A 25,130-nucleotide genomic window follows, 5' to 3' on the forward strand; every position below is an offset into this window, starting at 1 on the left:
CCAATGTTCTGGGAGGTGGGTCATAGAGGATCTTGCTGTGATTTATGTCGAGAGTGTCTTGCCTATGTTCTCCTCTAGGAGTTTTATAGTTTCTGGTCTTACATTTAGATCTTTAATCCATTTTCAGTTTATTTTTGTGTGGTGTTAGAAAGTGTTCTAGTTTCATTCTTTTACAAGTGGTTGACCAGTTTTCCCAGCACCACTTGTTAAAGAGGCTGTCTTTTTTCCATTGTATATTCTTGCCTCCTTTGTTGAAGATAAGGTGTCCATAGGTATGTGGATTTATCTCTGGGCTTTCTATTCTGTTCCATTGATCTATATTTCTGTCTTTTAGAATTTTTTAAAAATTAATTTATTTTTAAAGGTTACACCCCATTTATTGTTATTATAAAATATTGGTTATTTTCTCTCTGCTGTACAATATATCCCTGTAGCTTATTTTCTACATCACAGTTTGTACCTCTTACTCTCCTACCCCTATATTGTCCCTCCCCCTTCCTTCTCCTCACTGGTAACCACTAGTTTGTTCTCTATATTTATTTCTGCTTTCTTTTTGTTGTATTCACAAGTTTGTTGTATTTTTAGATTTCACACAAAAATGCAGTATCATACAGTATTTGTCTTACCCTTTTGAAGTATCTCACTTAGCATAATACCCTCCAAATCCATCCATATTACTACAAATGACAAAATTTCATTCTTTTTAATGGCCGAGGATTATTCCTGTGTGTGTGTGTGTGTGTGTGTGTGTGTGTGTGTATGTATCACATCTTCTTTATCCATTCACCTGTTGGTAGACACTTATGTTGCTTCCATATCTTGACAATTGTAAATAATTTTGGTATAAACATTGGGGTGTGTTATCCTTTCAAACTGGTGTTTTTGTCTTTTTCAGATATATACGCAGGAGTATAATTGCTGGTTCTATTTTTAATTTTTTTTAAAACTTCCATTCTGTTTCCCCAGTGGTTGCATCAATTACATTCCCACAAACAATGTACAAAATTCCCTTTTCTACACATCCTTGCCAATAATTTATTATCTGTGTTCATTTTATGATAGCCATTCTGACTGGTTTGAGGTGATATCTCACTGTAGTTTCGATTTGCATTTCCTTAACATTTAGTGATGTTGAGCATCTTTTCATGTGCCTGTTGTCTACTATCTTCATGTCCCTTTGGAAAAATGTATATTCATATTTTCTGCCCACTTTTTAATTGTTTTTTTTATGTTGAGTTGTATTAATATGAGCTTTTTAATGTATGTTGGATATTAACTCCTTGTCAGTGATATCATTTGTAAATATTTTCTTCCATTGAGTAGGTTTTTTTTTTAGTCAATGGTTTCCTTTACTGTGCAAAATATTTTGGGTTTAATTAGGTCGCTTTTTATTTTTGCTTTTATTTACTTTGCTTTAGAAGACAGATCCAAAAAATATTGCTACAATTTATGTCAGAGTGTTCTGCCTACGTTTTCCTCTAGGAGTTTTATGGTTTTTGGTCTTAAATTTAGGTCTTTAATAAGCTGTTGTTGTTGTTTTTACTGAAGTCTTTAATTCATTTTGAGTTTATTGTGATATATGGTGTTAGAGAATGTTCTGATTTCATTCTCTTATGTGTAGCTGTCCAGTTTTACCAGCACCATTTATTGAGAAGACTGTCTTTTCTCCGTTATATACCCTTGCCTCCTTTGCTATAGATTAATAGACCATAAGGGCATGGGTTTATTTCTGGGCTCTCTAATCTGTTCATTGATCCGTGTGTCTGTTTCTGTGTCAATACCAGGCTGTTTTGATTACTGTAGCTTTGTGGTGTGGCCTGAAATCAGGTAGGGTGATTCTTCCAGCTGTGTTCTTTCTCGAGACTGTTTTTGCTCTGCAGGGTTAAAGCTGGAAATGTTGATGATATTATAAGTGTGCAACAATGAAATTTCATGTAACTGAATATCTTAGAATATAGAGTTGATATGTTTTATTAGGAATTTAAAGAACTGATATGAGAGTTTTGAAAATTGCTAACTATAAAGGAGGGAGTTTGCAATAACAAATATTTATATAAAATCTAACAGCTATTTTATTGTACTTGTAATGTTTCTTATTACATATTTACTTGAGGAATACATCTGCTGATAGGCCAGCATAGCCTAAAAGTATTTTGAATTTTTAGAAACTTAAAATTCAGTGTCTGATTCACATCTTCTAAAATATATGCTCTTCTGCAAATCTTCCTTTGAATGATAAGAATATAATTACAGGAAAATTTCAGATTCTTTAGGTCCTGATAGAGGATTCTGAAAAAGTATGAGGATGACTTAGTAAACTCCTAGGTATAACAATAGCCCAGATATGTATATTGTTGATATTTCCAGAAGAAGGCCAATAAGTATTGATTATTATGATCTAAAAGAAATCATAATAGTCAATTATAATTAACACTAAAGAAAGGACACTGAAGGAAACAAAATACAGGTCTAAACTAAATATATTCTCTCAGGAGGCACAAGGATAAAACAGAATTTGAGGTTGCTACTACAGGGAACTGGGGAATGAATATTCTATTTATGCATCTAAGATTCTGAATGATTCTACATCCTCAACTCATTGGTGTTTTTACCTAGAAGGACAGGAGTTTTAAGAACCAGTCCATTTTCTGTTAGTTTTGGTCTGTCTTTAGCTAGTGCTTTAAGAGAATATTATGTACCAGAGTCACCTGGAGAAGTGTTAAATGCAGAGTCCTGGGCCATATCTGGCCTGCTGACTCAGGACACAGGCAGTCTAACAAGCTCCCCAGGTGAAACTCACTGAAACTTAAGAACGTCTCAACAAATGTACTTTTCTCACTAGATAGAGGTTTAGCTAGAGGTTCAGTCCTATTAATGCCGCCAGTTTTATAGAAGTGTTACCAACAAAAACTCTAGCATTTCTTTGAGATCTTCAATTTGGACTTGATTTAGACACAGTAAGTCTAAGTTAATATGCCAATTAGTTGCAACCTCATTACAAATAGGAAGTCCTCAGACTTTTCAGGAAAGAGACTGTCAAGAAATCACTTAATTTGTTGATGATTCCACTTTGAGCATACATCTGTCCCTGTCAAATTCACAAGTGTGGGGTCACTGAGGAGCCGAGACTGCACCTCTGCTCTCAGCCAGGACATGTGGAACGCTTGTGTATTCTTAAACACCCACAACCATCTCTCCAAGGGAGATGTTGAATTAAATAGCAGTTTAAGACTAATAAAGTAGTGCCCAGATCAAGCAAAAGGTTGCCTTCTAACATTATGAGGACATTCTCCTTGTGAATTTTCAAGGATAAAATAAGAGATTGGGCATTTGATTCCTTTTCCTCCTCCTCTTCCTCCTCATAGGGAATGTCTAATTGTTTTATCTGAGTCTTATTCCCTTTGTTCTCATATTCTTTTAAAAATGCTCAGTGAAGTGCTGAATGTCTGGCAATGAGTCTATTATTCCATTCTAGTTTTTCTAGAATGTTTTAAATTATAGATGTTTAAATTCTAAATGTTTCTAGTGTATTAAACTTTCTGTTTCAGGCTTAAAGGTATTGGCAAAAAGTTAGTAGAAAGCTCATTACATTTGCAGCAGGAGTTACTTATGAAAACTGTCTAAAGGTATTAAAGAACTTGTCTCTGAATTCTCCAATGGATGGTTCCTTTCTTTGCTTATAAGACGGGATCAGCATTCAATCTGTGCTCACAGGAGGGGAGAGTTTCCAAAAGACCTTGTCTAATATACACAACTTTTCTAAATTCTTCTGATTTCTTATGCAAATTGGGGTCTTTGAATCCTATCTTTCCATTCGACTCTTTCATAACAGAACACATATGTACTATTTGATATACACTTGGGGTTACTGGATTATTGATTCCTAAAACTATTTCTAATTCCTCTGCAAATTTTATCACTTGGCTTTTTGGCTCAGTATGAGACCAGACCTTAAAACAATGCAATTTTCCCTGTTTCTGATGGTGAGGGGAGGGGTGGTTAATTTTATGAAGTAATTGCACTTTGGAGATTTTTCTAGACAGTTAGGAGGTAAAAGGAAGAAGTCAAAGGAAGTAGAGAAACTTAAGTTGGGGGAAGATAAATAATAAAAGAGCTATTTGATTTGTACTAAGACTTGGAAGACTCTAAAAGAGACCATTTTTAGTTTTTCACTTTTTGTTTGCCTTGGCGAAGACATTTTAAGGGAACAATTTTGGAATCTAAATGCCTTAGATATTCCCTCAGAAACATAAAAAAAAAAAGCAGAACATTGGATATTTGGGATGCTGTGCTAGTGCTAAATCACTTCAGTTGTATCCAACCCTTTGTGGACCAATGGGCTGTAAGCCTGCCAGGCTCCTCTGTCTATGGAATTCTCCAGACAAGAACACTGGAGTGGGTAGCCATTCCCTTCTCAAGAGGATATTCCTGACTCAGGGATCAAACCCAGGTCTCCTGCACTGCAGGCAGATTTTTTACCATCTTAGTCAGGGAAACAAGTGAGCTGAGGCAAAACATCCACAGGATTTTCCAAAATTCAAAAGACACTTTCTGAACTTTTCAGTCCTCAGGGTCAGTTTGAGTAATGGATTTATCTACCTTACCCACATCCCCTCGCTGTGAACTCTTCCTTTGTAAATATACAACAAAAGATGACAGCGATAGAGACAAATTGTGTTGTAAGTAATAGCACTGACTTCCACCAAAGATAAAAGTTATTTAACTGAACATATAATCAAAGGATTCCTAAAATGAGTTTCTTATTTAAAGAAGACAAAATAAACTCAGCATTTGGGGACCTTTAAAGAAAAGAAATCAGAGTTGGGACTCAATGCAAGACTTACCTCATCATCCCACTCACAGAGGCCAACAGCTTCCTGTACCAGCAAGAGGCTCAAAGGGCCAAAGAGGCAACCATGGTTCCAACTTGAGGTCCTGGACCATGGCCAAGAGAAGTTCTTGATTAGATTTTTACAGATCCCCAGTATTGTTGAACATTGGTTTCCCCCAGATGGCATCCAAACAGTCCATCAATAAGACAAATCTGAGTTTAGGTTAGAGAAGCATGGGAGAACACTATCTTGATAGTCCCTTAGAGGCAGTGGTGTGCTGAACCTAACTCCTGTTAGCCTGAGAAGGATCACCTTGGTAACTTGAAGTCAGCCATGATAGGAATACTTATACCACAGAAATCACCAAATTCCACAAATCAGGAATCCCCGCCCCCCCCCCCCCCCCAGCCCCAGTGAGCTACTTACCTCAATAACATCTTAGGGTGTAGAAGCAAAGTTGGAATATTTAGGAGATGTTGAAGTTTGTTTTTGGGGGTTTCCCTGGTGGTTCAGATAGTAAAGAATCTGCCTGCAATGCAGGAGATGTGTGTTTGATCCTTGGGTGGGAAAGATCCCCTGGAGATGGAAATGGCAACCCATTCCAGAATGCTTGCCTCAAGAATCCCATGGATAGAAGAGCCTGGTGGGCTACAGTCCATGGGGTTGCAAGAGATTAAACATGAAGTTTGTTTAAGGCAAGTCTCTTAATCAGAAATTTTCGGTAGGATTAGGTAAAGATCGTAATATAAAAGTTTAGGATTGAAGACACAACAAGGAGAGGATTTAAAGCAAGGATTTCCAAGAGTCTTGAAAATTTTGATACTATCTGTTGAGATGTCAAACAGTTTGATGTTAATTAAAATAAGTCTTTTGATGTGTTCTTGAGACAGTAAAATTGCTTAAAACTTTTATCTTTCTGAGCAAGAGTTCCCTAGAGCAATAAAGTTGTATTGATAAAAACAATGAAATAATAAAGTTATGTTAATGTATAGAGTAAGTTATGTGGATGTGGATGGTTTTGGTTCTCACATATAATGCTTGAGTCTTCAAATTATATAAGAATTAAGGATAGGTTTCTATGGAACTATCACATCAAAAAGAAAAAGCTCATAGGAAATGTTCACTTGAAACTACTGTTCATTTTCAGCTTTAACAAAAAAACAAATAAAAAATTTTTCTGACTTCACATTCTACTAGTATCTAAAGTCTTTTTTTTTAGACTAACATCTAAAATCAGTCCATGGGGTCGTAAAGAGTCAGACATGACTGAGTGACTGAACTGAACTAAACTGAAAGTCTTTTCCAAATGTTTAGTTTTTAATATGTCACTTTATCAAATGATAATAATTTAATTTAAATATATTGCATTTGTTTATTTGGGGAACCCAATTAAGAAATTTCTTTTCAGTGTCTTTTAAGGTACAATTAATGAACAACTTCACTTCCAGTCATTTGTTTCTACAAGACAACAATGTCAGTGGACAGCTCATTTAACATATCTGAAGTAGGTATCATATATGCCTATTTGTTATCATTTCAACTGTTAAGTACAATTTGTATTATTTCTTTCTTTTGTTTAGCAGAATGACAGGGTCAGAAGTCTGCAAGGGTTCAGAAATGAATTACTTGAGAGAAGAAAGAAAAAAAATTATTTTAATTAGACAAAAGAGAATCTTTAAATCATAAAATTTGAAAGCATCATTAACTTCCCCAATTCAATCTCATCTTTGCCCTATTGTGAACATTTCTAATGGGGAATAAGGACAGTATTTCTCTTTGTGGCTTATTATTCTTAAAATATTCTCTGTATTGAGCTAAAATCTATTCCCTTCCTTGTCCCTTCATTCTTCCTTCTGGAAATATATAAAGTAAATCAACTCCCTATACAGTTTAACACACTGAAGACACAATTATTGGGTTTTGATTATTTTTAGTTTTTTAGGTGTTTTTTTTCCCCCCTAAGAAAGGCAACTTGAGTTTATTCAACCATTCCTCTGTTTCAGAGATATTCAATGTATGGACCAATACTAACCCATGGCTGTTCCTTACCCTTTGGAAACTGTAAGTTATAGATCCACATCAACATAAAGAACTGTGGCAGAATATAAATCAGCATGCTGGGACTTCCCTCATGGTCCAGTGGTTAAGAATCTGCCTGCCAATACAGAGGACAAGAGTTCAATCCCTGGTCAGGGAACTAAGATCCTACATGTCACGGGACAACTAGTTGCAGCATATGCTGCAACACATAGCCCACGTGGTACAACACAGTGTCTGCACACTGCAAGAAGACCCAGCACTGCCAAAATTTAAAAAAAGAAATCAACATATTTGCTATCATCATTGAAAAATTGTTTCTATGAAAAACTAAAGCTAGCTGAATTTAAAAGCATGTTTACTGATATAGTTGATTTACATTGTGGCATAAACTTTTTCTTCTTGTCACAACCTGATGGTTAAATAGTTGAACCAACTAGTTTGATTGCACTTGTTCCATATGACATGATTTCCAGATCCATTCTCATCATTCTTCTCGAGATCAGCCTCCAGAATACAACCAACATTTTCAGAGAAACTCTGCTGAAAATATAGTGGAAAGCATTACATCCCTGAATCTGGACATTATTTGTCTTGGAACAACCTAAGAGTTTTTAGTGAATTTTTAATCAAGTACACCCAGCTGATCAGATAAACAGAACCTCTTTCAAATTCTATGGCTATTGATAGTCCACTATTCCAAAGTAGCTACCTACTAGCTATTCTGTCCAATTTTGTGTCATTTGCTAATATGTATTATGCAACTTTTGCTGTATTAAAAAACAACCAAACACCCCCAAACTCAGTCAATTTAAACAACCACCCTTTAAAATAAATTTCTCATGAGCATGGTTCAGCTAGTCAATTATGGTGACCTTAGCTCAGATATTCTGACCATGACTTGGCTTGTTCAAACATCTGCCTTCAGCTGGTGGTTGGCTAGATGACTGGTCTAGGATGGCTTCCCTGAAACAACTCAGCTCTCTTCCACAGGATTTGGATCTGCCAGCAGGGAGGCTTGTGTTTGTTCTCATGGCTGTGACAGGGTTCCAAGAGAGAGAGGAAACACACAAGACCTCTATAAGAATCAGTCCCATCCCTGCCATAAAGTAGAGCAGAGAAGGGTGGAAAAGACCTGGAGGAGGACAAAGGTAAAATAACTATTGTGATGCCAATGTGTTCTTCCAAGTTCTCACAAAATTTGAAAATGGCACTGAAAGATACTTTTCATGGAAGACCTTCTTATTGATAAGCTGTTTCAGAATGTATTATTTAACCAGTCATGACTACCATTGAGAGCTTTTATTCAACCCATGTTTTTCCATCATGTTTCACTGAATCCCATCATAAGGGTTCAGTGAAAAACTGTCAAACTTGCTGCTGCAGATAAGAAATCATCATAGTTTCCTGAGCACAAATGATCATCACTGCATTATTTATGATAGCAAAGTATTGAAAAGACTGCAGGAATGAATAACTTACTATGGTAATTTACATAATAACTTATTTCGTGTGGTTTTTAAATTTTAAATAACTGATGAAATAGGAAAATGCTTACAGTTTAATTTTAATTCAAAGATAAACAATGAGGCACAATACAAACAAAATTATATATCCTTTTATAGGCTTTATGCCTAATGAAGAAGCATTTCGAAATCCTAGAAACAAATACAATAAAAATACATTTATTATCTTTGGATGGCAAGATTATAGTGATTTTTGTTTTCAGCTTAAACTTTTAGATACTTTTGACATTTTCTGCAATGGACATATGTAACATCATCATCATCAAAAAAAAAAAAAAAAAAGCATGCATTCAGTGGTTTTCCATTTTGTAATTTTCCTGAGAATTAAAATCAAGCTCACATTTCCCTCGCTTTGGAAAACTGTGTATTTGACCACTGCCAATTGATATTCATTGAGATAGTGAATTGAATGGTCCTAATTGAGGGAGATCTGGATCTTTCCCAAAATCATAGTAGCTGGATTTTAATAACTACTTCATTGTCATTTTAATTTTAAAAATATTTCTTGCTGTCATATCACTTATGGTTTCTTTTTCTAATGACTGCCAAGAATATACAGGATTTTATGACTTTATTTGGAGCATTACTTGATATCTATGCTAGAACTGATAAAAAGGGAGAAGTTCTCTGGGACAGGATAGGAAAGCAAGAGAAAAAATATCTCTCAAGCATTGATAACCATCTTTGTTGTATCGTTGGTGTGGCTGAGGAACCTTGTCAGCTAGCTGCATCTATCTTGGCACTGTCTTTTTAGCCTTTTAATTCTTACTACCACTAAAAATCATATGTCACAAGATGACATTTAAAGCATCTGGATGTTCAGATGATAGAAGAAAGCCTCTGATGATGCAAAACAGATTACCCTATTCTGGTTAAGGGATGTAGTGTGAAAATGAGTAAATCACATTCCAGACACAGTGTCATCCAGAGGCATTCTGATGGAATAAAGATGGACACAAATTCTTTGATTCTCCTCCCATTGGGAAGTTGCATCTCTACCCCTCCTTTTCAGTCTAAGTGGATTCTGTCACTGGCTGACCAATAGAATATGACAGAAACAACACTGTGCTAGTTTCCAGGTTCCATCCTCAAGCTATGGGTACCTTCTATTTCCTGCCGCTTGGAACACGCACTCCTGGAAGCCAGCTGCGGGGCTGTGAGAAGTCCGAGCTGCGTGGAGAGGCCACATCTATGTGCTCCAATCAGCATCCCCAGACGAGCTCAACTGCAGGCCTGTGAATGCACCTCGGACAACCAGCAATGTCACAGGTTGAGATGCCTCCAACTGCAGCTGCTAACTGACTCCATTTATGTGAAAGACCCCCAGGAAGATCCATCCAGCTGAGCTCAGTCAACTCACACAACTGTGGAAAATAAAAATAAGTTGTTGGTTTAAGACACTGAGTTTAGGGATGATTTGTTAACTCATAGCAAAAAAAAAAGGGAGCACTAGCCGTTGTTAGCTGGCACTGTTGCATCTGAAATAAAATTTGAAAAGTGTTACAAAAAATAGATGGTGACATCACATTTCTGTAGAGCTATCTTTCAAATTCAAATGGAGAAACACTAAGTAGAATGTACTGTTTCTTACCATTCCAAGTTATATACAGATGTGATGATCAAAGAAACCAAGAAAAAATCAACGCAGGATAGTCTTTCATGTTTGGAAATGATAAGATACTACTTTGTGCACATCACTTTACAGTTTACCACAACCCTGAGAAATATGAATAGTACCATTTCACTTTTTGTCTTTTTTATCCTCCTTCCCTCCCTCACTTCCTTGTCTCTGCCTCCATTTTCCAAGTTGTTTTCACTCCACTGCACTCACCCTCAACAGAAGCCTGTTTTATCTCCATAATCTCCCCCATTATATTTATAGTACATGAGATACAAAGGAGGCTGCTCAAGCTGGGTCCATTTGAAGTCTGTAAGCAGTCTCTAAGGTGAAAGGGTAAACCTGAGCAGAATTTCACCCAGCAATACCCTCATGTGCTACCTTTCCATGACAACAAAAATACCAGATGTATAAATCCTTGTTATTCTCAAGGACAGAGTTTAAGTATTTTCCAGTGTTTTACAACTCTGTTTTCCTTCTAGGTATCCCAAAGTTGATCACATCTGATATGGTTAAGGAAGGTGCCACTGTAATCGACGTTAGTATCAACTATATCCATGACCCAATCACAGGAAAGACAAAACTTGTTGGAGATGTGGACTTTAAAGGTAATAAACTGCATCTTTTTTGACGAGTGAAGAAAAACAGAGGTTCAACTTTGCATGTTTTGATAGTTGAAAGAGAGATTTTCTATTTGATTGGGGCATTACTTTTTATAATTTTTTTTAAGATTATTTATTTTGGCTGTGGTGGATCTTTGTTGCTTCACAGACTTTTCTCTAGTTGCCGTGAGCAGGGGCTACTCTTCATTGTGTTGCACAGGCTTCTCATTGCAGTGGTTTCTCTTGTGGAGCACGGAATCTAGGCTTGCAGGCTTCAGTAGTTGCAGCTCATGGGTTCAGCAGTTGCAGCTCACAGGCTGTAGAGCCCTAGCTCAGTAGTTGTGGCACATGGGCCTAGTTGCTTCACGGCACGTGGGATCTTCCTAGACCAGGGTTTGAACCCGTGTCCCCTGCATTGGCAGGCAGATTCTTAACCACTAGAGCATCAGGGAAGCCCTGATGATTATTATTAATCATTACATTAATCTTTCCTCTGATGGAAAAGAGTTTAATGACACTCACATATTTCCTTCCTTCTGCCTGACTCCTTTCCTTCCTACCTTCCTTCTTTCTTTCCTTCTGTCCTTCTTTTCCTCCTCTTCCTTCTTGGGAGAAAAATATAATAACATCACTAATATTTAGTTTTAAGATTAAATTCCTTGTAGTGCAGTTTTCTTAGTGAGCATTGTTTTGACTGTTGGGAGCATATCTCTGTCCTTCATCATCCATGCTTTATACTCAGCCATTCATTCTCAGAGCCAGAAGGCGTCTTGGGATGTGTTTGCTAGCCTTCACTATATTTCAGATCTAAATAGTTCCCTGGATAATTCAAGTCGTTATCCCTCACTTGTGTTTTAAAGAGGATGAGAAAGAGGAATTAGGTTAACATTACTATGGCCAATGAAGGAGATAAAGCAGCGAATGTCTAGAAACAAAAGAAATTCTAACCCAATGCCTTTGCTGTATAGATGAAGAAACTTAACCCTGAGATAGATATATTTTTAGATGTCTGACCCCTAATCCAATTTTACTTCCAGTATCTTTGTCAAATACTTACCTGCACTGGCCTTTTCAGTATAATCTAGGAATCTTAGCTAATAATACATGCATATAATAAAATAGAGATATTTTCATATTAGAAATATTTTATATATTGGATTACTCCTTGGAAGGAAAGTTATGACCAACCTAGATAGCATATTTAAAAGGAGAGACATTACTTTGCCAACAAAGGTCTGTCTAGTCAAGGCTATGGTTTTTCCAGTAGTCATGTATGGATGTGAGAGTTGGACTGTGAAGAAAGCTGAGCGCCAAAGAATTGATGCTTTTGAACTGTGGTGTTGGAGAACACTGTTGAGAGTCCCCTGGACTGCAAGAAGCTCCAACCAGTCCATCCTAAAGGAGATCAGTCCTGGGTGTTCATTGGAAGGACTGATGCTGAAGCTGAAACTCCAATACTTTGGCCACCTCAGGTGAAGTGTTGACTCATTGGAAAAGACCTAATGCTGAGAAGGACTGGGGGCAGAAGGAGAAGGGGACGACAGGATGAGATGGCTGGATGGCATCACTGACTCAATGGACATGGGTTTGGGTAGACTCCAGGAGTTGGTGATGGACAGGGAGGCCTGGCGTGCTGCAATTCATGGGGTCACAAAGAGTCGGACACGACTGAGCGAATGAACTGATATATTGGATTGGTCATTCTGGCCAAAAAAGCAGGGTCATGCAAGAACTTCCTTAAGTTAAAAGTGTGTCTTTACAGACAAATTGAAAGGAAAAATCATGCTCTTTCTAAAAATAATTCAAACTTCACATGTTCTGTTGGAATTTGGTCATTAGCTGATGGTTTGCCTAAAAAGAAAAGGGAAACCTGAAGACAAAAACTCTGGAGACAGGATGATGAAGAGAGCAAAGTACAGATGAACCTTATCATCTGCTGCCCTCACAGGCTGTCATTCATGGAGCCCTGCCAACCTAGCAAGGTGGCTCTCCAAGTGAACATGTGTGTCTGTATGCATGTGTGTGTCCATACTGACCTCTTTAGGAAATGACCTCTTTTCTTTATTTAATTTTTCATGTTCAATCACTAATGTCAGGTATCAATAATATATTTGAATTTCTCAACTTGAAATTTCAAGTAAGGATAGATTTCATTTTAAAAAAGTTGACCTTATTTATTTATTTTTTTTTTACAGTCATTCTGCTTCTGGGTTACATTATAGTTACTGTGTGTTTATTGCAAAATCACCACACACTTATGATGCATCCAGATGGCATCGACAGCACATGACAACCAGCTCAACGCAAGAAAGCAGGGTGTTAAACACAGCTCACAACCTTGACTGTGCTTGTGGGGCAAGCTTACCTAGCTGGCAATTGGCAGTGTTTTATAAGACCCTTCTCCTATATGATATTTCATTTAATTCAGATTTTATGAAAAACGGTTTTAAAAAATGAGCATTTTGGGGTGGGTACATACACTGTCACATATAGATATACAATCTCTTGGTAGTATCTATTAAATTACAGTTATGCGTATCTAACTATATAATGAAACAAAAAAGGACATGACCATGAGAGACTAAGATATAAGGAAGAGCACTGGGCTGAGAGACTGAAGAGGTGCTCTAAGACCGAGTATTGCAACCCGTTAACTTAGCAACCTCTCTGGCCCTTGGACTGCAAGGAGATCCAACCAGTCCATCCTAAAGCAGATCAGTCCTGGGTGTTCACTGGAAGGACTGATGCTGAAGCTGAAACTCCAATACTTTGGCCACCTCATGCGAAGAGTTGACTCATTGGAAAAGATCCTGATGCTGGGAGGGATTGGGGGCAGGAGGAGAAGGGGACGACAGAGGATGAGATGGCTGGATGGCATCACTGACTCGATGGACATGTGTCTGGGTAAACTCCAGGAGTTGGTGATGAACAGGGAGGCCTGGCGTGCTGCAGTTCATGGGGTCACAAAGAGTCGGACACGACTGAGCAACTGAACTGAACTGAACTGACTGGCAATGTTGTTATCAGTTGCAGCAATGATGGCAGTCCTTCCAGCTCTAACACTTGGTGCATCCTGGACATTCAGCTGAGTGTTGCCATGAGACTGTGTAAAAGCACAGAAACTTTCAGAAAGTCAGGTTTTTCTGATCCTAACATAAAACACGCCTATGTGATTTGTAATATTACTCTTGTCGCCCTGCTGGTTCATGGAGTCAGAGCCCTAAGACCTGGACCTAGGGTGCTGCTCTCAGCATAAAGGTGATGAACAGACTGCAAATTTATGAGCTATGACTTAAATTCGTTTATTTCCAAATTCAATTGACTACAGTATATGTGGGCCAATAATATATGAATGGGGGCTTCACTGGGGGCTCAGCGGTAAAGAATCCACCTGCCAATACAAGAGACATGGATTTGATCCCTGGGTGGGGAAGATCCCCTGGAGAAGGAAATGGTAGCTCACTCCAGTATTCTTGCCTGGGAAATCCCCTGGACAGAGGAGCCTGGTGGGCTACAGTCCACGCGGCCACAGAGTCAAACACAACTTAGCAACTAAACTACAACAACAACAAATGTATACATGACAGAAAGAACTCAACAAAGGCTCTTCGTAGATTTTGAGAGCCATCCTCTTACCAAGTAAGTCTGAACTATACTGAATTTGGCCATCTACTGGTCTGTGCTGCTTTATTCACTAAAAATTACATGTTGTAGTGAATAATACACCTCACACAGTAGCTGAAATACTCAGGAAAAATGTAAGCATTTGAAAATTTGGGGACTAGGACTAGAAACTTGCAATTACAGACCTGTTCTCTCATGTGCTTCTTAAACTTTTAACTCAGATCATCATTTCTGAACAATTCTGTCTTAATTAAATTTGTTTAAAAGACAGGTATGTGGACATATAAAAGGTGTGATGTAAAGAACACATGAAAACTGATTTTTAGTGTGGTTATTATTTAATCTAAAGGGAAAAGCCTATGTGAGTAGATTAAAAAATGTTAAGATCATAAAAATCAAAATGAAAAAAATCCATGGAGTTTTATGTAAGTCTACATGATCTCAGCAGTAAATTAAATCTCACCTACACCCTTTACCAGGTAAGATGTAACTTTTATTATGTAATCTACAGTATATGAAAATAATATGAGTTAATATATCTCATATTCAAACAATGCTTTCTAATGTTCATGTTGCCATTATACAGATTTCCTCTTTGGTCTTCATACTTACCAGGAATGAAGGTAGAAAAGATATTATCCTCATTTTAAAGATGAAGCTCAAAATTTTGAGACTTAGCCACTCTCAAACTACTACTGAGAGGAAAGTCCAGAAATCAAATCCCCATCTCTTCGCACTAAAACAAGCTTTTCTTTCTGTGTTAGATACAAATCATAAATATAAATCATCTTAAATAACGGTCATAAATTAATAGGAGAAAGGGTCCCTATCCCTTCTAATCAAGACATTTGATAATTCTAAAATATCCCAAGGAAGGCAGCGTTTCTTCTTCTTCTTCTTGTTCAGTCATTCAGTCAGGAGACTGTGACTCCATGGACTCCAGCACATTAGGCTTCCCTGTCCATCACCAACTCCTGGAGCCTGCTCAAACCTATGTCCATTGAGTTGGTGATGCCATCCAACCATCTCATCCTCTGTTGTCCTCTTCTCCTCCTGCCCTCAATCTTCCCAGCATCGGATATTTTCTAAGTCGGCTCTTTGAATCAGGGGGCCAAAGTACTGGAGTTTCGGTTTCTGCATCAGTCCTTCCAATGAATATTTAGGACTGACTTCCTTTAGGATTAACTGGTATAATATCCTTGCAGTCCAAGGGACTCTCAAGAGTCTTCTCCAACACCACAGTTTAAAAGCATCAATTTTTCAGCGCTCAGCCTTCTTTATGGTCCAGCTCTCACAACCATATGTGACTATTGAAAGAATCATAGCTTTTACTATATGGACCTTTGTTGGCAAAGTAGTGTCTCTGCTTTTTAATGTGCTGTCTAGGTTTTCCATTGCTTTTCTTCCAAGGAGCAAGCATCTTTTAATTTCAAGGCTACAGTCACCATCTGCAGTGATTTTGGAGCCCAAGAAAATAAAGTCTGTCAGTGTTTCCATTGTTTCCCCATCTTATTTCCCATGAAGTAATGGGACCAGGTGCCATGATCTTAGTTTTCTGAATGCTGAATTTTATGCCAGCTTTTTCACTCTCCTCTTTCACCTTCATCAACAGGCTCTTTAGTTCCTCTTTGCTTTGTTTCTTCTAGACCTCCACAGACAACAGTACTCTTGAATTAACTAACATATTCCTGGAGGCTCAGACAGTAAAGAATCTGCCTGCAACACAGGAGATCCAGGTTCAATCCCTGGGTCAGGAAGATGCCCTGGAGAAGGAAATGGCAAGTCACTCCAGTCTTCCTGCCCAGAGAATCCCATGGACAGAGGATTCTGGTGGGTTATAGTCCATGGGGTTGCAGAGTCAGACATGACTGAGCAACTAACATGTTTCTTAACATACTCACAAAAGCATCAAACAGTTTACAGCAAATACTACCTTTTGTTAAATGAGTAATAGAAATAAATATATTTCATGATTTTGAATGGCTGCTACTGAAAGTCCCCTGATGTCTCATCCCTGTGGCCCGTGACTTGAAAAGAAACAATCACAAGTTTCAGTTGCACTAATTTTTTTCCTAATTGTTATAAAACATTTTTGATTCATAGAATACACTGGCAAACAACCAACCAGTGAATATCCTATACAAATGAATGGGAAAACTGGCACTATTCACTTTGTATGTGTTTTTCCCATCTATTTAATAATATGAAAAATCATTAAATCATGCCAGGAGAAAAGTTTTTAATTAAATTCATAATAGCACAATAGAACAGCTCAAGGAATGTCCTTGTAGACCATGCTTTAGAACTACAACACTGAATATATATTTCTGTGATTTATTTATAATATGTTTAACTGCCTATGGACAAAAAACAACAACAAAAAGAAAACAAACAAATTACTGGCTTATTTTCCATCCAAGGATTTTCACCTTACTGTTTAAAAGTACTTTTTTTCCACTTTCGCAATGCCTGTTGGATAAGGATAAGCTCATTAGTACAGTAAATATATTCTTTAGCTCGATTAGGTCTTTTGTCCTATGTTTTCCTCCCTCTGTATACTCCATCCCTTTTCCTACCATCATTATCACACATCTTTACCTCAGGTCATACCAATCTGTGTCCCATTGCCAAGCCCTCAGCATGAAGGTTTGCATATCTGTATTCCTGGGCAGGATTATTCTTCCATTAGTAATTTATTACTCTCTATTCTTTCACATCCTATGTATTCTTCAACATACTGATCTGTTACTACCTACTTCCTCATCACAAAATGAAATGAGACTTTTTTCTCCTCTGGTCTCCAAAGAAATATAATATCAAAAGCACTTACCTCATTAGTTTAGTTAGACGATCACGTTAGTTATTTAAATATCTCTCTTAGTTAGGACTTTGTCTAACTTAGTTAGGACTTAGTCACTCAGTCGTGTCTGACTCTTTGTGACCCTATGGACTGCAGCACACCAGGCCTCCCTGTCCATCACCAACTCCAGGAGTTTACGGAAACTCATATCCATGAGCTGGTGATGCCATCCAACCATCTCATCCTCTGTTGTCCCCTTCTCCTGCTTTCAATCTTTCTCAGCATCAGGGTCTTTTCCAATGAGTCAGTTCTTCGCATCAGGTGGCCACATATTGGAGTTTCAGCTTCAGCATCAGTCCTTCCAATGAATATTCAGGATTGACTTCCTTTCAGATGGACTGGTTGGATCTCCTTGCAATCCAAGGGACTCTCAAGAGTCTTCTCCAACACCACGGCTCAAAAGCATCAATTCTTGAGCGCTCAACTTTCTTTATAGACCAACTCTCACATCCGTACATGACTACTGGAAAAACCATAGCTTGGACTAGATGGACTTCTGTTGGCAAAGTAATGTCTCTGTTTTTTAATATGCTGTGCAGTTTGGTCATAACTTTTCTTCCAAGGAGCAAGCATCTTTTAATTTCATGGCTACAGCCACCATCTGCAGTGATTTTGGAACCCAAGAAAATAAAGTCTGTCACTGTTTCCATTGTTTCCCCATCTTATTTCCCATGAAGTGATGGAACCAGATGCCATGATCTTAGCTTTCTGAAGGTTGAATTTTAAGCCAACTTTTTCACTCTCCTCTTTCACTTTCATCTTAGGCTCTTTAGTTCTTTGCTTTCTGCCATAAGAGTAGTGTCATCTGCATATCTGAGGTTATTGATATTTCTCCCGGCAATCTTAATTCCAGCTTGTGCTTCATCCAACCCGGCATTTTACAAGATGTACTCTGCATATAAGTTAAATAAGCAGGGTGACAAAATACAGCCTTGATGTACTCCTTTCCCGATTTGCAACCTGTCTCTTGTTCTGTGTCCAATTCTAACTGTTGCTTCTTGACCTGTATACAGATTTCTCAGGAGGCAGGTCAGGTGGTCTGGTATTCCCGTCTCTTTTAGAATTTTCCACAGTTTGTTGTGATCCACACAGTCAAAGGCTTTGGCATAGTTAATAAAGTCAAAGTAGATGCTTTTCTGGAATTCTCTTGCTTTTTCAATGATCCAACGAATGTTGGCCATTTGATCTCTGGTTCCACTGCCTTTTCTAAATCCAGCTTGAACATCTGGAAGTTCAAGGTTCACGGACTGTTGAAGCCTGGCTTGGAGAATTCTGAGCATTATTTTGGTAGCCTGTGAGGTGAGTGGAATTGTGTGGTAGTTTGAACATTCTTTGGCATTGCCTATCTTTGGGATTGGAATGAAAGCTGACCTTCTTCAGTCCTGTGGCCACTGCTGAGTTTTCCAAATTTGCTGGCATATGGAGTGCAGCACTTTCACAGCATCATCTTTCAGGATTTGAAATAGCTCAACTGGAATTCCATCACCTCCACTAGCTTTGTTCATAGTGATGCTTCCTAAGGCTCACTTGACTTAGCATTCCAGGATGTCTGGCTCTAGGTGAGTGATCACACCACCTGATTATCTGGGTCATTAAGATCTCTTTTGTATAGTTCTTCTGTGTATTCTTGCCACCTCTTCTTAATATCTTCTGCTTCTGTTAGTTCCATACAATTTCTATCCTTTATGGTGCCCATCTTTGCATGAAATATTCCCTTGGTATCTCTAATTTCTTCAAGAGATCTCTAGTCATTTCCATTCTATTGTTTTCCTCTATTTCTTTGCACTGATCACTGAGGAAGACTTTCTTATCTCTTCTTGCTATTCTTTAGAACTCTGCATTCAACTGGGTATATCTTTCCTTTTCTCCTTTGCTTTTCGCTTCTCTTCTTTCACAGCTATTTGTAAGGCCTCCTCAGACAACCATCTTGCCTTTTTGCATTTCTTTTTCTTGGGGATGGTCTTGATCCCTGTCTCCTATACAATGTCAGAAACCTCCGTCCATAGTTCTTCAGGCACAGTGTATCGAATCTGATCCCTTTAATCTATTTCTCACTTCCACTGTATAATCATAAGGGATTTGATTTAGGTCATACCTGAATGGTATCAAACTGATTTACTCATAGCTTTCTCAGTTGATGGCAATTCCATCCTTCTGTGTTATACAGAAATCATGCTTACTTGCTAGAAAAATCTGAAGTCATTCTGAACACTTTCTTTCACACGGAATATCTAATCAACTGAAAAATCTATTGGTTCTTCCTTCACATCACATATAGCACTTCACTGGTCTCACCGTGTCTACTCTGTTTCGAGAAGCCATTATTTCTCCTGTGAATTCTTGTAACAGCTAATTCTCTAGCTAACTGTTTCTATATTTGCATCCATATAATCCGTTCTCAAAATAGCAGAGGTTTTATTTTTGAAATGCATGTCTGATCACACCGCTCTCCTCAAAACCCTGCTCTTCTTGCTAGCCCTCCAACATATCAGGCGTCTCCTAGCTTGCTTATCGCTTCTTAGTCTGCCTGGAGACTTTACCAAAAAACTGTCAATTTGGCTAAATCCTTCTCTTTTTTCAAATCTTTGTTTAAATTCCACATTCTCTATAAGAGTATTCTGATCACGTTATTTCAACATTAGGTTCCATGTCTAATAATGTTGAAGTTGTTTATATTGGACCAAATTTTTCAGGGAAAACAACTATTGACCCTGGAAAAATATATTAAAAAAGAACTATCAAAGATGTATTGTACCATACAGAAAATAAAGCCAACATTTTGTAATAACTGTAAATGAAACATAAAATTTTTAAACATTTTTAAAAAACATGACTCTCTGAAAGCACTGGAGTGTTACTTGAAACAGATTTGGAAGAGAATGGACATCTGAAAGAAATGTCATTGGAAGAGTTTCCTGTTTGGGAGGTTTTCCTAGGCAGAATTTGGATAAAAATCTGTGGTCTTCTTTGCTTAAGGAATTAAAGGACAAAGTTTGGGGCTACTACAGAAGCTGGAAATTGAAGGGATATATCCAGGAAAAGAGAAAACCACAGAGGGGAGAGTCAAATTGTGTCTATAATTTCTTCCCCAAACTCTGACTGACCCATGAACAATACCCACAAGAGGCAAACCCCCAGAAGCCCATCTGATGCTAAGAGAACTAAACAGAATGTATCTGTGGCTCAGCAAGGGCAAAGCAAAGCCTGAGGTCCTCAATGTGACGGGCATTCACACACACACACAGACTCTTACATCAAACATTATACTTAATAATGAAATATAGACTCTTTCCCCAAGATCAGAAGGTGGCAGAAGTGTCCATACCCACCATTTCTAATTCAGTATTTTATTGGAGATCCTAGTTGGTGTAATAAGAGAAGGAAAATTTAAAAAAGATGTCTAAAGATCAGAAAGGATGATGTAAAACTCTCTCACCACAGATGACTATTTATATAGAATACTGTAAAGAATATACATGACAACAAAAGAACAAATAAAGTGAATTTAGCAAGATCACAGAATATAAAGTCAATACCCAGAAAAATAAACTGCATTTCTGTATACAAGAAACAACTAAAATTTGAAATTTTAACAAATTATTTATAATAGCTCAGATCAGAAAATACTTAGGAATAAATTTTAAAATTTAGGGTATGATTTTTATAATGAAAACTACACAATTTTGCTGACAGATGACCTAAATAAATGGAAGGTGTACTGTTCTTGGGAGTCCTGGTGGCTCAGATGGTAAAGAATCTGCCTGCAATGAAGGAGACTCAGGTTCCATTCCTGGGTCGGCAAGATCCCCTGGAGAGGGAATGGCTAGCCACTTATAGGTTGGAAGACTCAATAATATTAAGATGTTAATTCTTCCAATTTGATCTATTGATTCAACGTAATCTCAAACACAATCCTGTGAGGTTTTTTTGTAGAAGTTGACAAACTGATTCTAAAATTTATATGGCTATGCAAAGGACTTAGAACATCCAAAGAAATCTTAAAAATGAACAAAAAGGACTTAGGATACCTGACTTTAAGACTTGCTACAAAGCTACAATAATAAGCACACAGTGGGGCTGGTATGAAAGTGGAAGTGTTAGTTGCTCAGTCGTGTCCAGCTCTCTTTGACCTCATGAACTGTAGCCCACCAGGCTCCTCTGTCCATGGGATTTTCCAGGCAAGAATACTGGAGTGGGTAGCTGGTGCAGGGATAGACAAATAAATCAATGGAATAGAATAGAGAGCCCAACTTTAGACGAACACTTACACAGTCATTTGACCATTTACAAAGTTGCCAAAAGCAATTTAATGGGAGAAGGAAAGCATTTTCAACAAATAACACTTGAATAATTTGACAGTCATATAGGAAAAAAAAAAGAGGACTTCCCAACTGGTTCAGACATTAAAGCATCTGCCTACAATGTGGGAGACCCGGGTTCAATCCCTGGGTTGGGAAGATCCCCTGGAGAACAGGCAGTGGCAACCCACTCCAGTATTCTTGCCTGGAAAATCCCATAGATGGAGAATCCTGGTAGGCTACAGTCCATGGGGTTGCAAAGAGTTGGACACGACTGAGTGACTTCACTTTCTTAGGGAAAAAAACCACCACCACCACCACCAACAAAGAGACACAATCTGTGTCTTCATTCTGTGGAGGAGAAAATTTGCAATATCAAAATGTGTCTCTTTGCCATGAGGCAATTTATAATAGGTGCTTGCCAGGTTCATATGTGGGTCCTTTTTCAAGAGCAGCAGTTTTTACCACATTTCTCAGATCTTGCCTGTGGAAGTTAGAGTACAGAGGTTTCCCATGGAGCTGCACGTGATGCAACACTCAGCAGTTCATGGAGTATAAGGAAAATCTTAATGCTTTATCGTTTGACATTTTAACCAAGGAAAAAACACACTTTTATAGGTTTAACTTACTGTGACATTTTCTTCTACCTCCCTTCCCCTTCAGGTATCTCCAGGGCAGCTTACTAAAAAGTATAGCTCATGCCCAACCATATTTCTAGATGACAGGACAGTCAGCCAGCCTAATCTTAGAACCACAATAAAATGGTGAATACAACTAGGTTGCCAAGGCTGAGTGGCAGACCCCCTTCATGCTGAAAGCATCCTCGCCATACATAATTTCATTCGTTTGGTTTGTCCTTTTCAGTGATCAGGTTAAGAAATTGGTGTCCACTCTATGTTGGTTTCAAGGACCTCTCAATATGAGTCTTCAGTTTCCATGTTAATCATAGAGTATATGATAGAGGGGAAAGTCAGCAAGTGAGAAATCCCAGGAAAAATGTAAACCTCATTTGATTCATTTCTATTGTTATTAAGACAATGTTGAACATAATGAGAAACAGAGGTACCTGTTTATTGTGTGTTTCTAGAAAAAAATTATTTCTTTATGAGTTGGGAGAGTCCTACAACTATGTATACTAGTTTGGAAGCTACCATTAGAAGAAGGAACAGCTTGTCCCCTACTGGCACCGAAGTGAATCTGCAGTTAAATTTAACTGGACTTGGTCAGATTTATCCCACCGTGCATTTTTTTCCTGCAATATTTCTGTAGGAAATTTTACTTCTCCTTCCTCTCCCCCAAAGAGGGGGAAAATATATCAAAACCGTTTTAAAGGGCATACTCTCAAGCTTAATTTCTCCATAGATGAAATTTGTTCAACTGAGATTTTAACTTAATAGACACATTTAATTTTGTTTTTGTTTTTTTAAAATTTTTGTTTATATATGTGTATCTCTAACACGCTGTATCAATCAAAGCAGAGAACAAAAAAAGAGATGAAATTTCAGAAACAAGGCTGTGGCCAGGCTTATACTTAAGAAGACACGAACAGTGTTACGATGACGAAAACTATTCCTCAACTTCTGGAAGCCCCTCATAGTCCACAATTGGAGATGCACAGTTCAAAACACCCTAATCATGGGAATGTTCGTTTATTTAAGAGAGAGAATTAAAAACCAAACAGGATGCAGACCTTCCTACCTCCCTTGGGGTTGTCCATGGAACATTAACTAATGTCTTCTTAGCATATGAATGTTGACTTTCCAGAACAGTTTGGGAAATGCTACTTGAAAATATTAGTATCCTTATCATTAATTTTACTTTTCTGTCTTAAAAATATAATTAGCTTATAAATTTAATTTTTAATGTGCAAGGCTTTTTATTTTTTAGCTATTCAAATGATCAGTAACTTCTAACTTTAATTAAAAACAACCAGTTCACAATCATAGTAATGTAACTTTCTTATAATATTAGTTTCGGTCAAATCGTATTTCAACAAAAACTGAGCCCCATTGCTCTTTAAAGTCCTGAGTTTTGGCACTTCTCTCGTAATCACTGAATGTTTTTATTCAGCCAAGACTCTAAATCTGTGGGTTAAAAACTACTCTCACTGTGGCTAGACTCACAGCTTCTTTTGAATTCAAAAGAGCCTGATGTTCCAGTATATAATTCAGAAGTAGTTTTAAAGATTAACCTTGCTCAGACAAGTAGGTTTCATGCTTTTTATTCTCAACCTAGTCTTAGTGTTTGGAAATACAGTAAATTTTTTTCTCATTAAGTTTTAAAAATGACCATTCACATTCATTATTGATGAAATAAAGGTTTACTGAGAAATTAATAGGGCAAATTGGCTTTTAGGAATGATTTTGAAAAATACGATAGGATTAGTTTTCATTTGGGGTAGGTGAGCCTTATTAGAATCACTTATGCAACTTTTTCAAGATGTATGTCTCTGAACACATACATGAATTCCACCTTTCCTCCCTGCCCTCAAGACACAGTCTGTGGGTCTGTCTGCCTCTCTGTCCCTGTGTCTCTTTCTCTCACACACACACCCCTTTTGACAAGCTGAGGAATGATGTGTGAGGCGTGATTTCATAGACAAAAGCATCCTGAGAGATTCTGATCTCATTCATTCCTAGACTTGGCTGCACGTTGCAGTCACCTGGGGAGCTTTAAATACAGTCCTGTTGCCCAGGTTGTACCTAATGCAGTTAAATCAGAACATTTTGAAGCAGAAGCCAGGCAGTGTTTAAAGCGTCCCGGGTAATCCAGTGTGCAGCTGACCTTGGGAACCACTCTCTGCTTTGAGGGTAGGAGAAAGAGAACTACTTCTGATAATTGGTAGAACCTTGAGTAAGTCAATTTTAAGCCTTGATTCTCTTATTTGTAAAATGGGTTAAGTATCATATTAGGTTCAGTTGCCCTTTTTATCATGTAACTTTTAATTCTGTGACTTTAAAATCAATTTGAAGAAACTTTGAAGCAGTATAGAAGTATCCATCTTTGATGCTAACAGTGTTACAGGCCTTTCTGCAAATGCTAAGATTCTATAGACCAGTTACAAAGTTCAGATTTGCCTTCTCTCTATTGAGTTTCATTTTAGATACTGAGAACAAAGGGAAGCAAATACCTTAACCAGGGAACTCCTTAATGGCCTAATATACAGCATCTGTGAGTAGCTTAGGGCTGCAGTCATGTAAGAACTACCTGAGGTCTGGCACCTGTTGGCTGGTTAGACTTTATGTAAAATAGTGTGGAGATGCCTGTCGTCAGCAGTGCCCTGTGCTGCCTTGTGCCGCCTCACAGCAGTGCTCATTTCAGGGTAACTAGGCCTATCCTCAGTTTTGTGACTGTAAAATTTTGCTATTAAATTTCCTAATAATTATGTGTGAAAGTGATTTTAAATCCATTTTATTTGATATGGAGCACTTGTATTACTTACTTTTAGAGAAATAATGGAAAATAGATGTGTTAGGGGGAATACCGAACTGAATCAACTGAAATGCAGTGCCTAACAAAAAGCCACACACACAAAATCTGTATGGCTTAAATTTAACCATGTGGATAGATGATGTAACTTGTATGGGATGAGAGATTCTGTGCAGAGAAGGACAAATGACCGGGGAAATATATAATAATTTATATATTACAATAATCAACCCAAACATGTCTTCTAAGAGCACATCTATATTTTGGGTCTCCTAATTTTGCTAAAAGCCAAAGAACCTAAAAC

The 25,130-nt window shown here is 37.7% G+C and overlaps 1 long non-coding RNA gene across 1 annotated transcript; it reads left to right on the plus strand.

The window, feature by feature from the left end:
• The first annotated feature begins 9,244 nt into the window (after nt 1-9,244).
• Nucleotides 9,245-14,201, plus strand: LOC136153003 (uncharacterized). The gene is made up of 3 exons (XR_010660317.1): nt 9,245-9,664; nt 10,496-10,621; nt 12,811-14,201. It is a non-coding gene; the product is annotated as an uncharacterized lncRNA (long non-coding RNA).
• The last annotated feature ends 10,929 nt before the right edge of the window (nt 14,202-25,130 follow it).

This window comes from Muntiacus reevesi, chromosome 22, assembly GCF_963930625.1.
Source record: "Muntiacus reevesi chromosome 22, mMunRee1.1, whole genome shotgun sequence".
NCBI classification, from domain to species: Eukaryota; Metazoa; Chordata; class Mammalia; order Artiodactyla; family Cervidae; genus Muntiacus; species Muntiacus reevesi.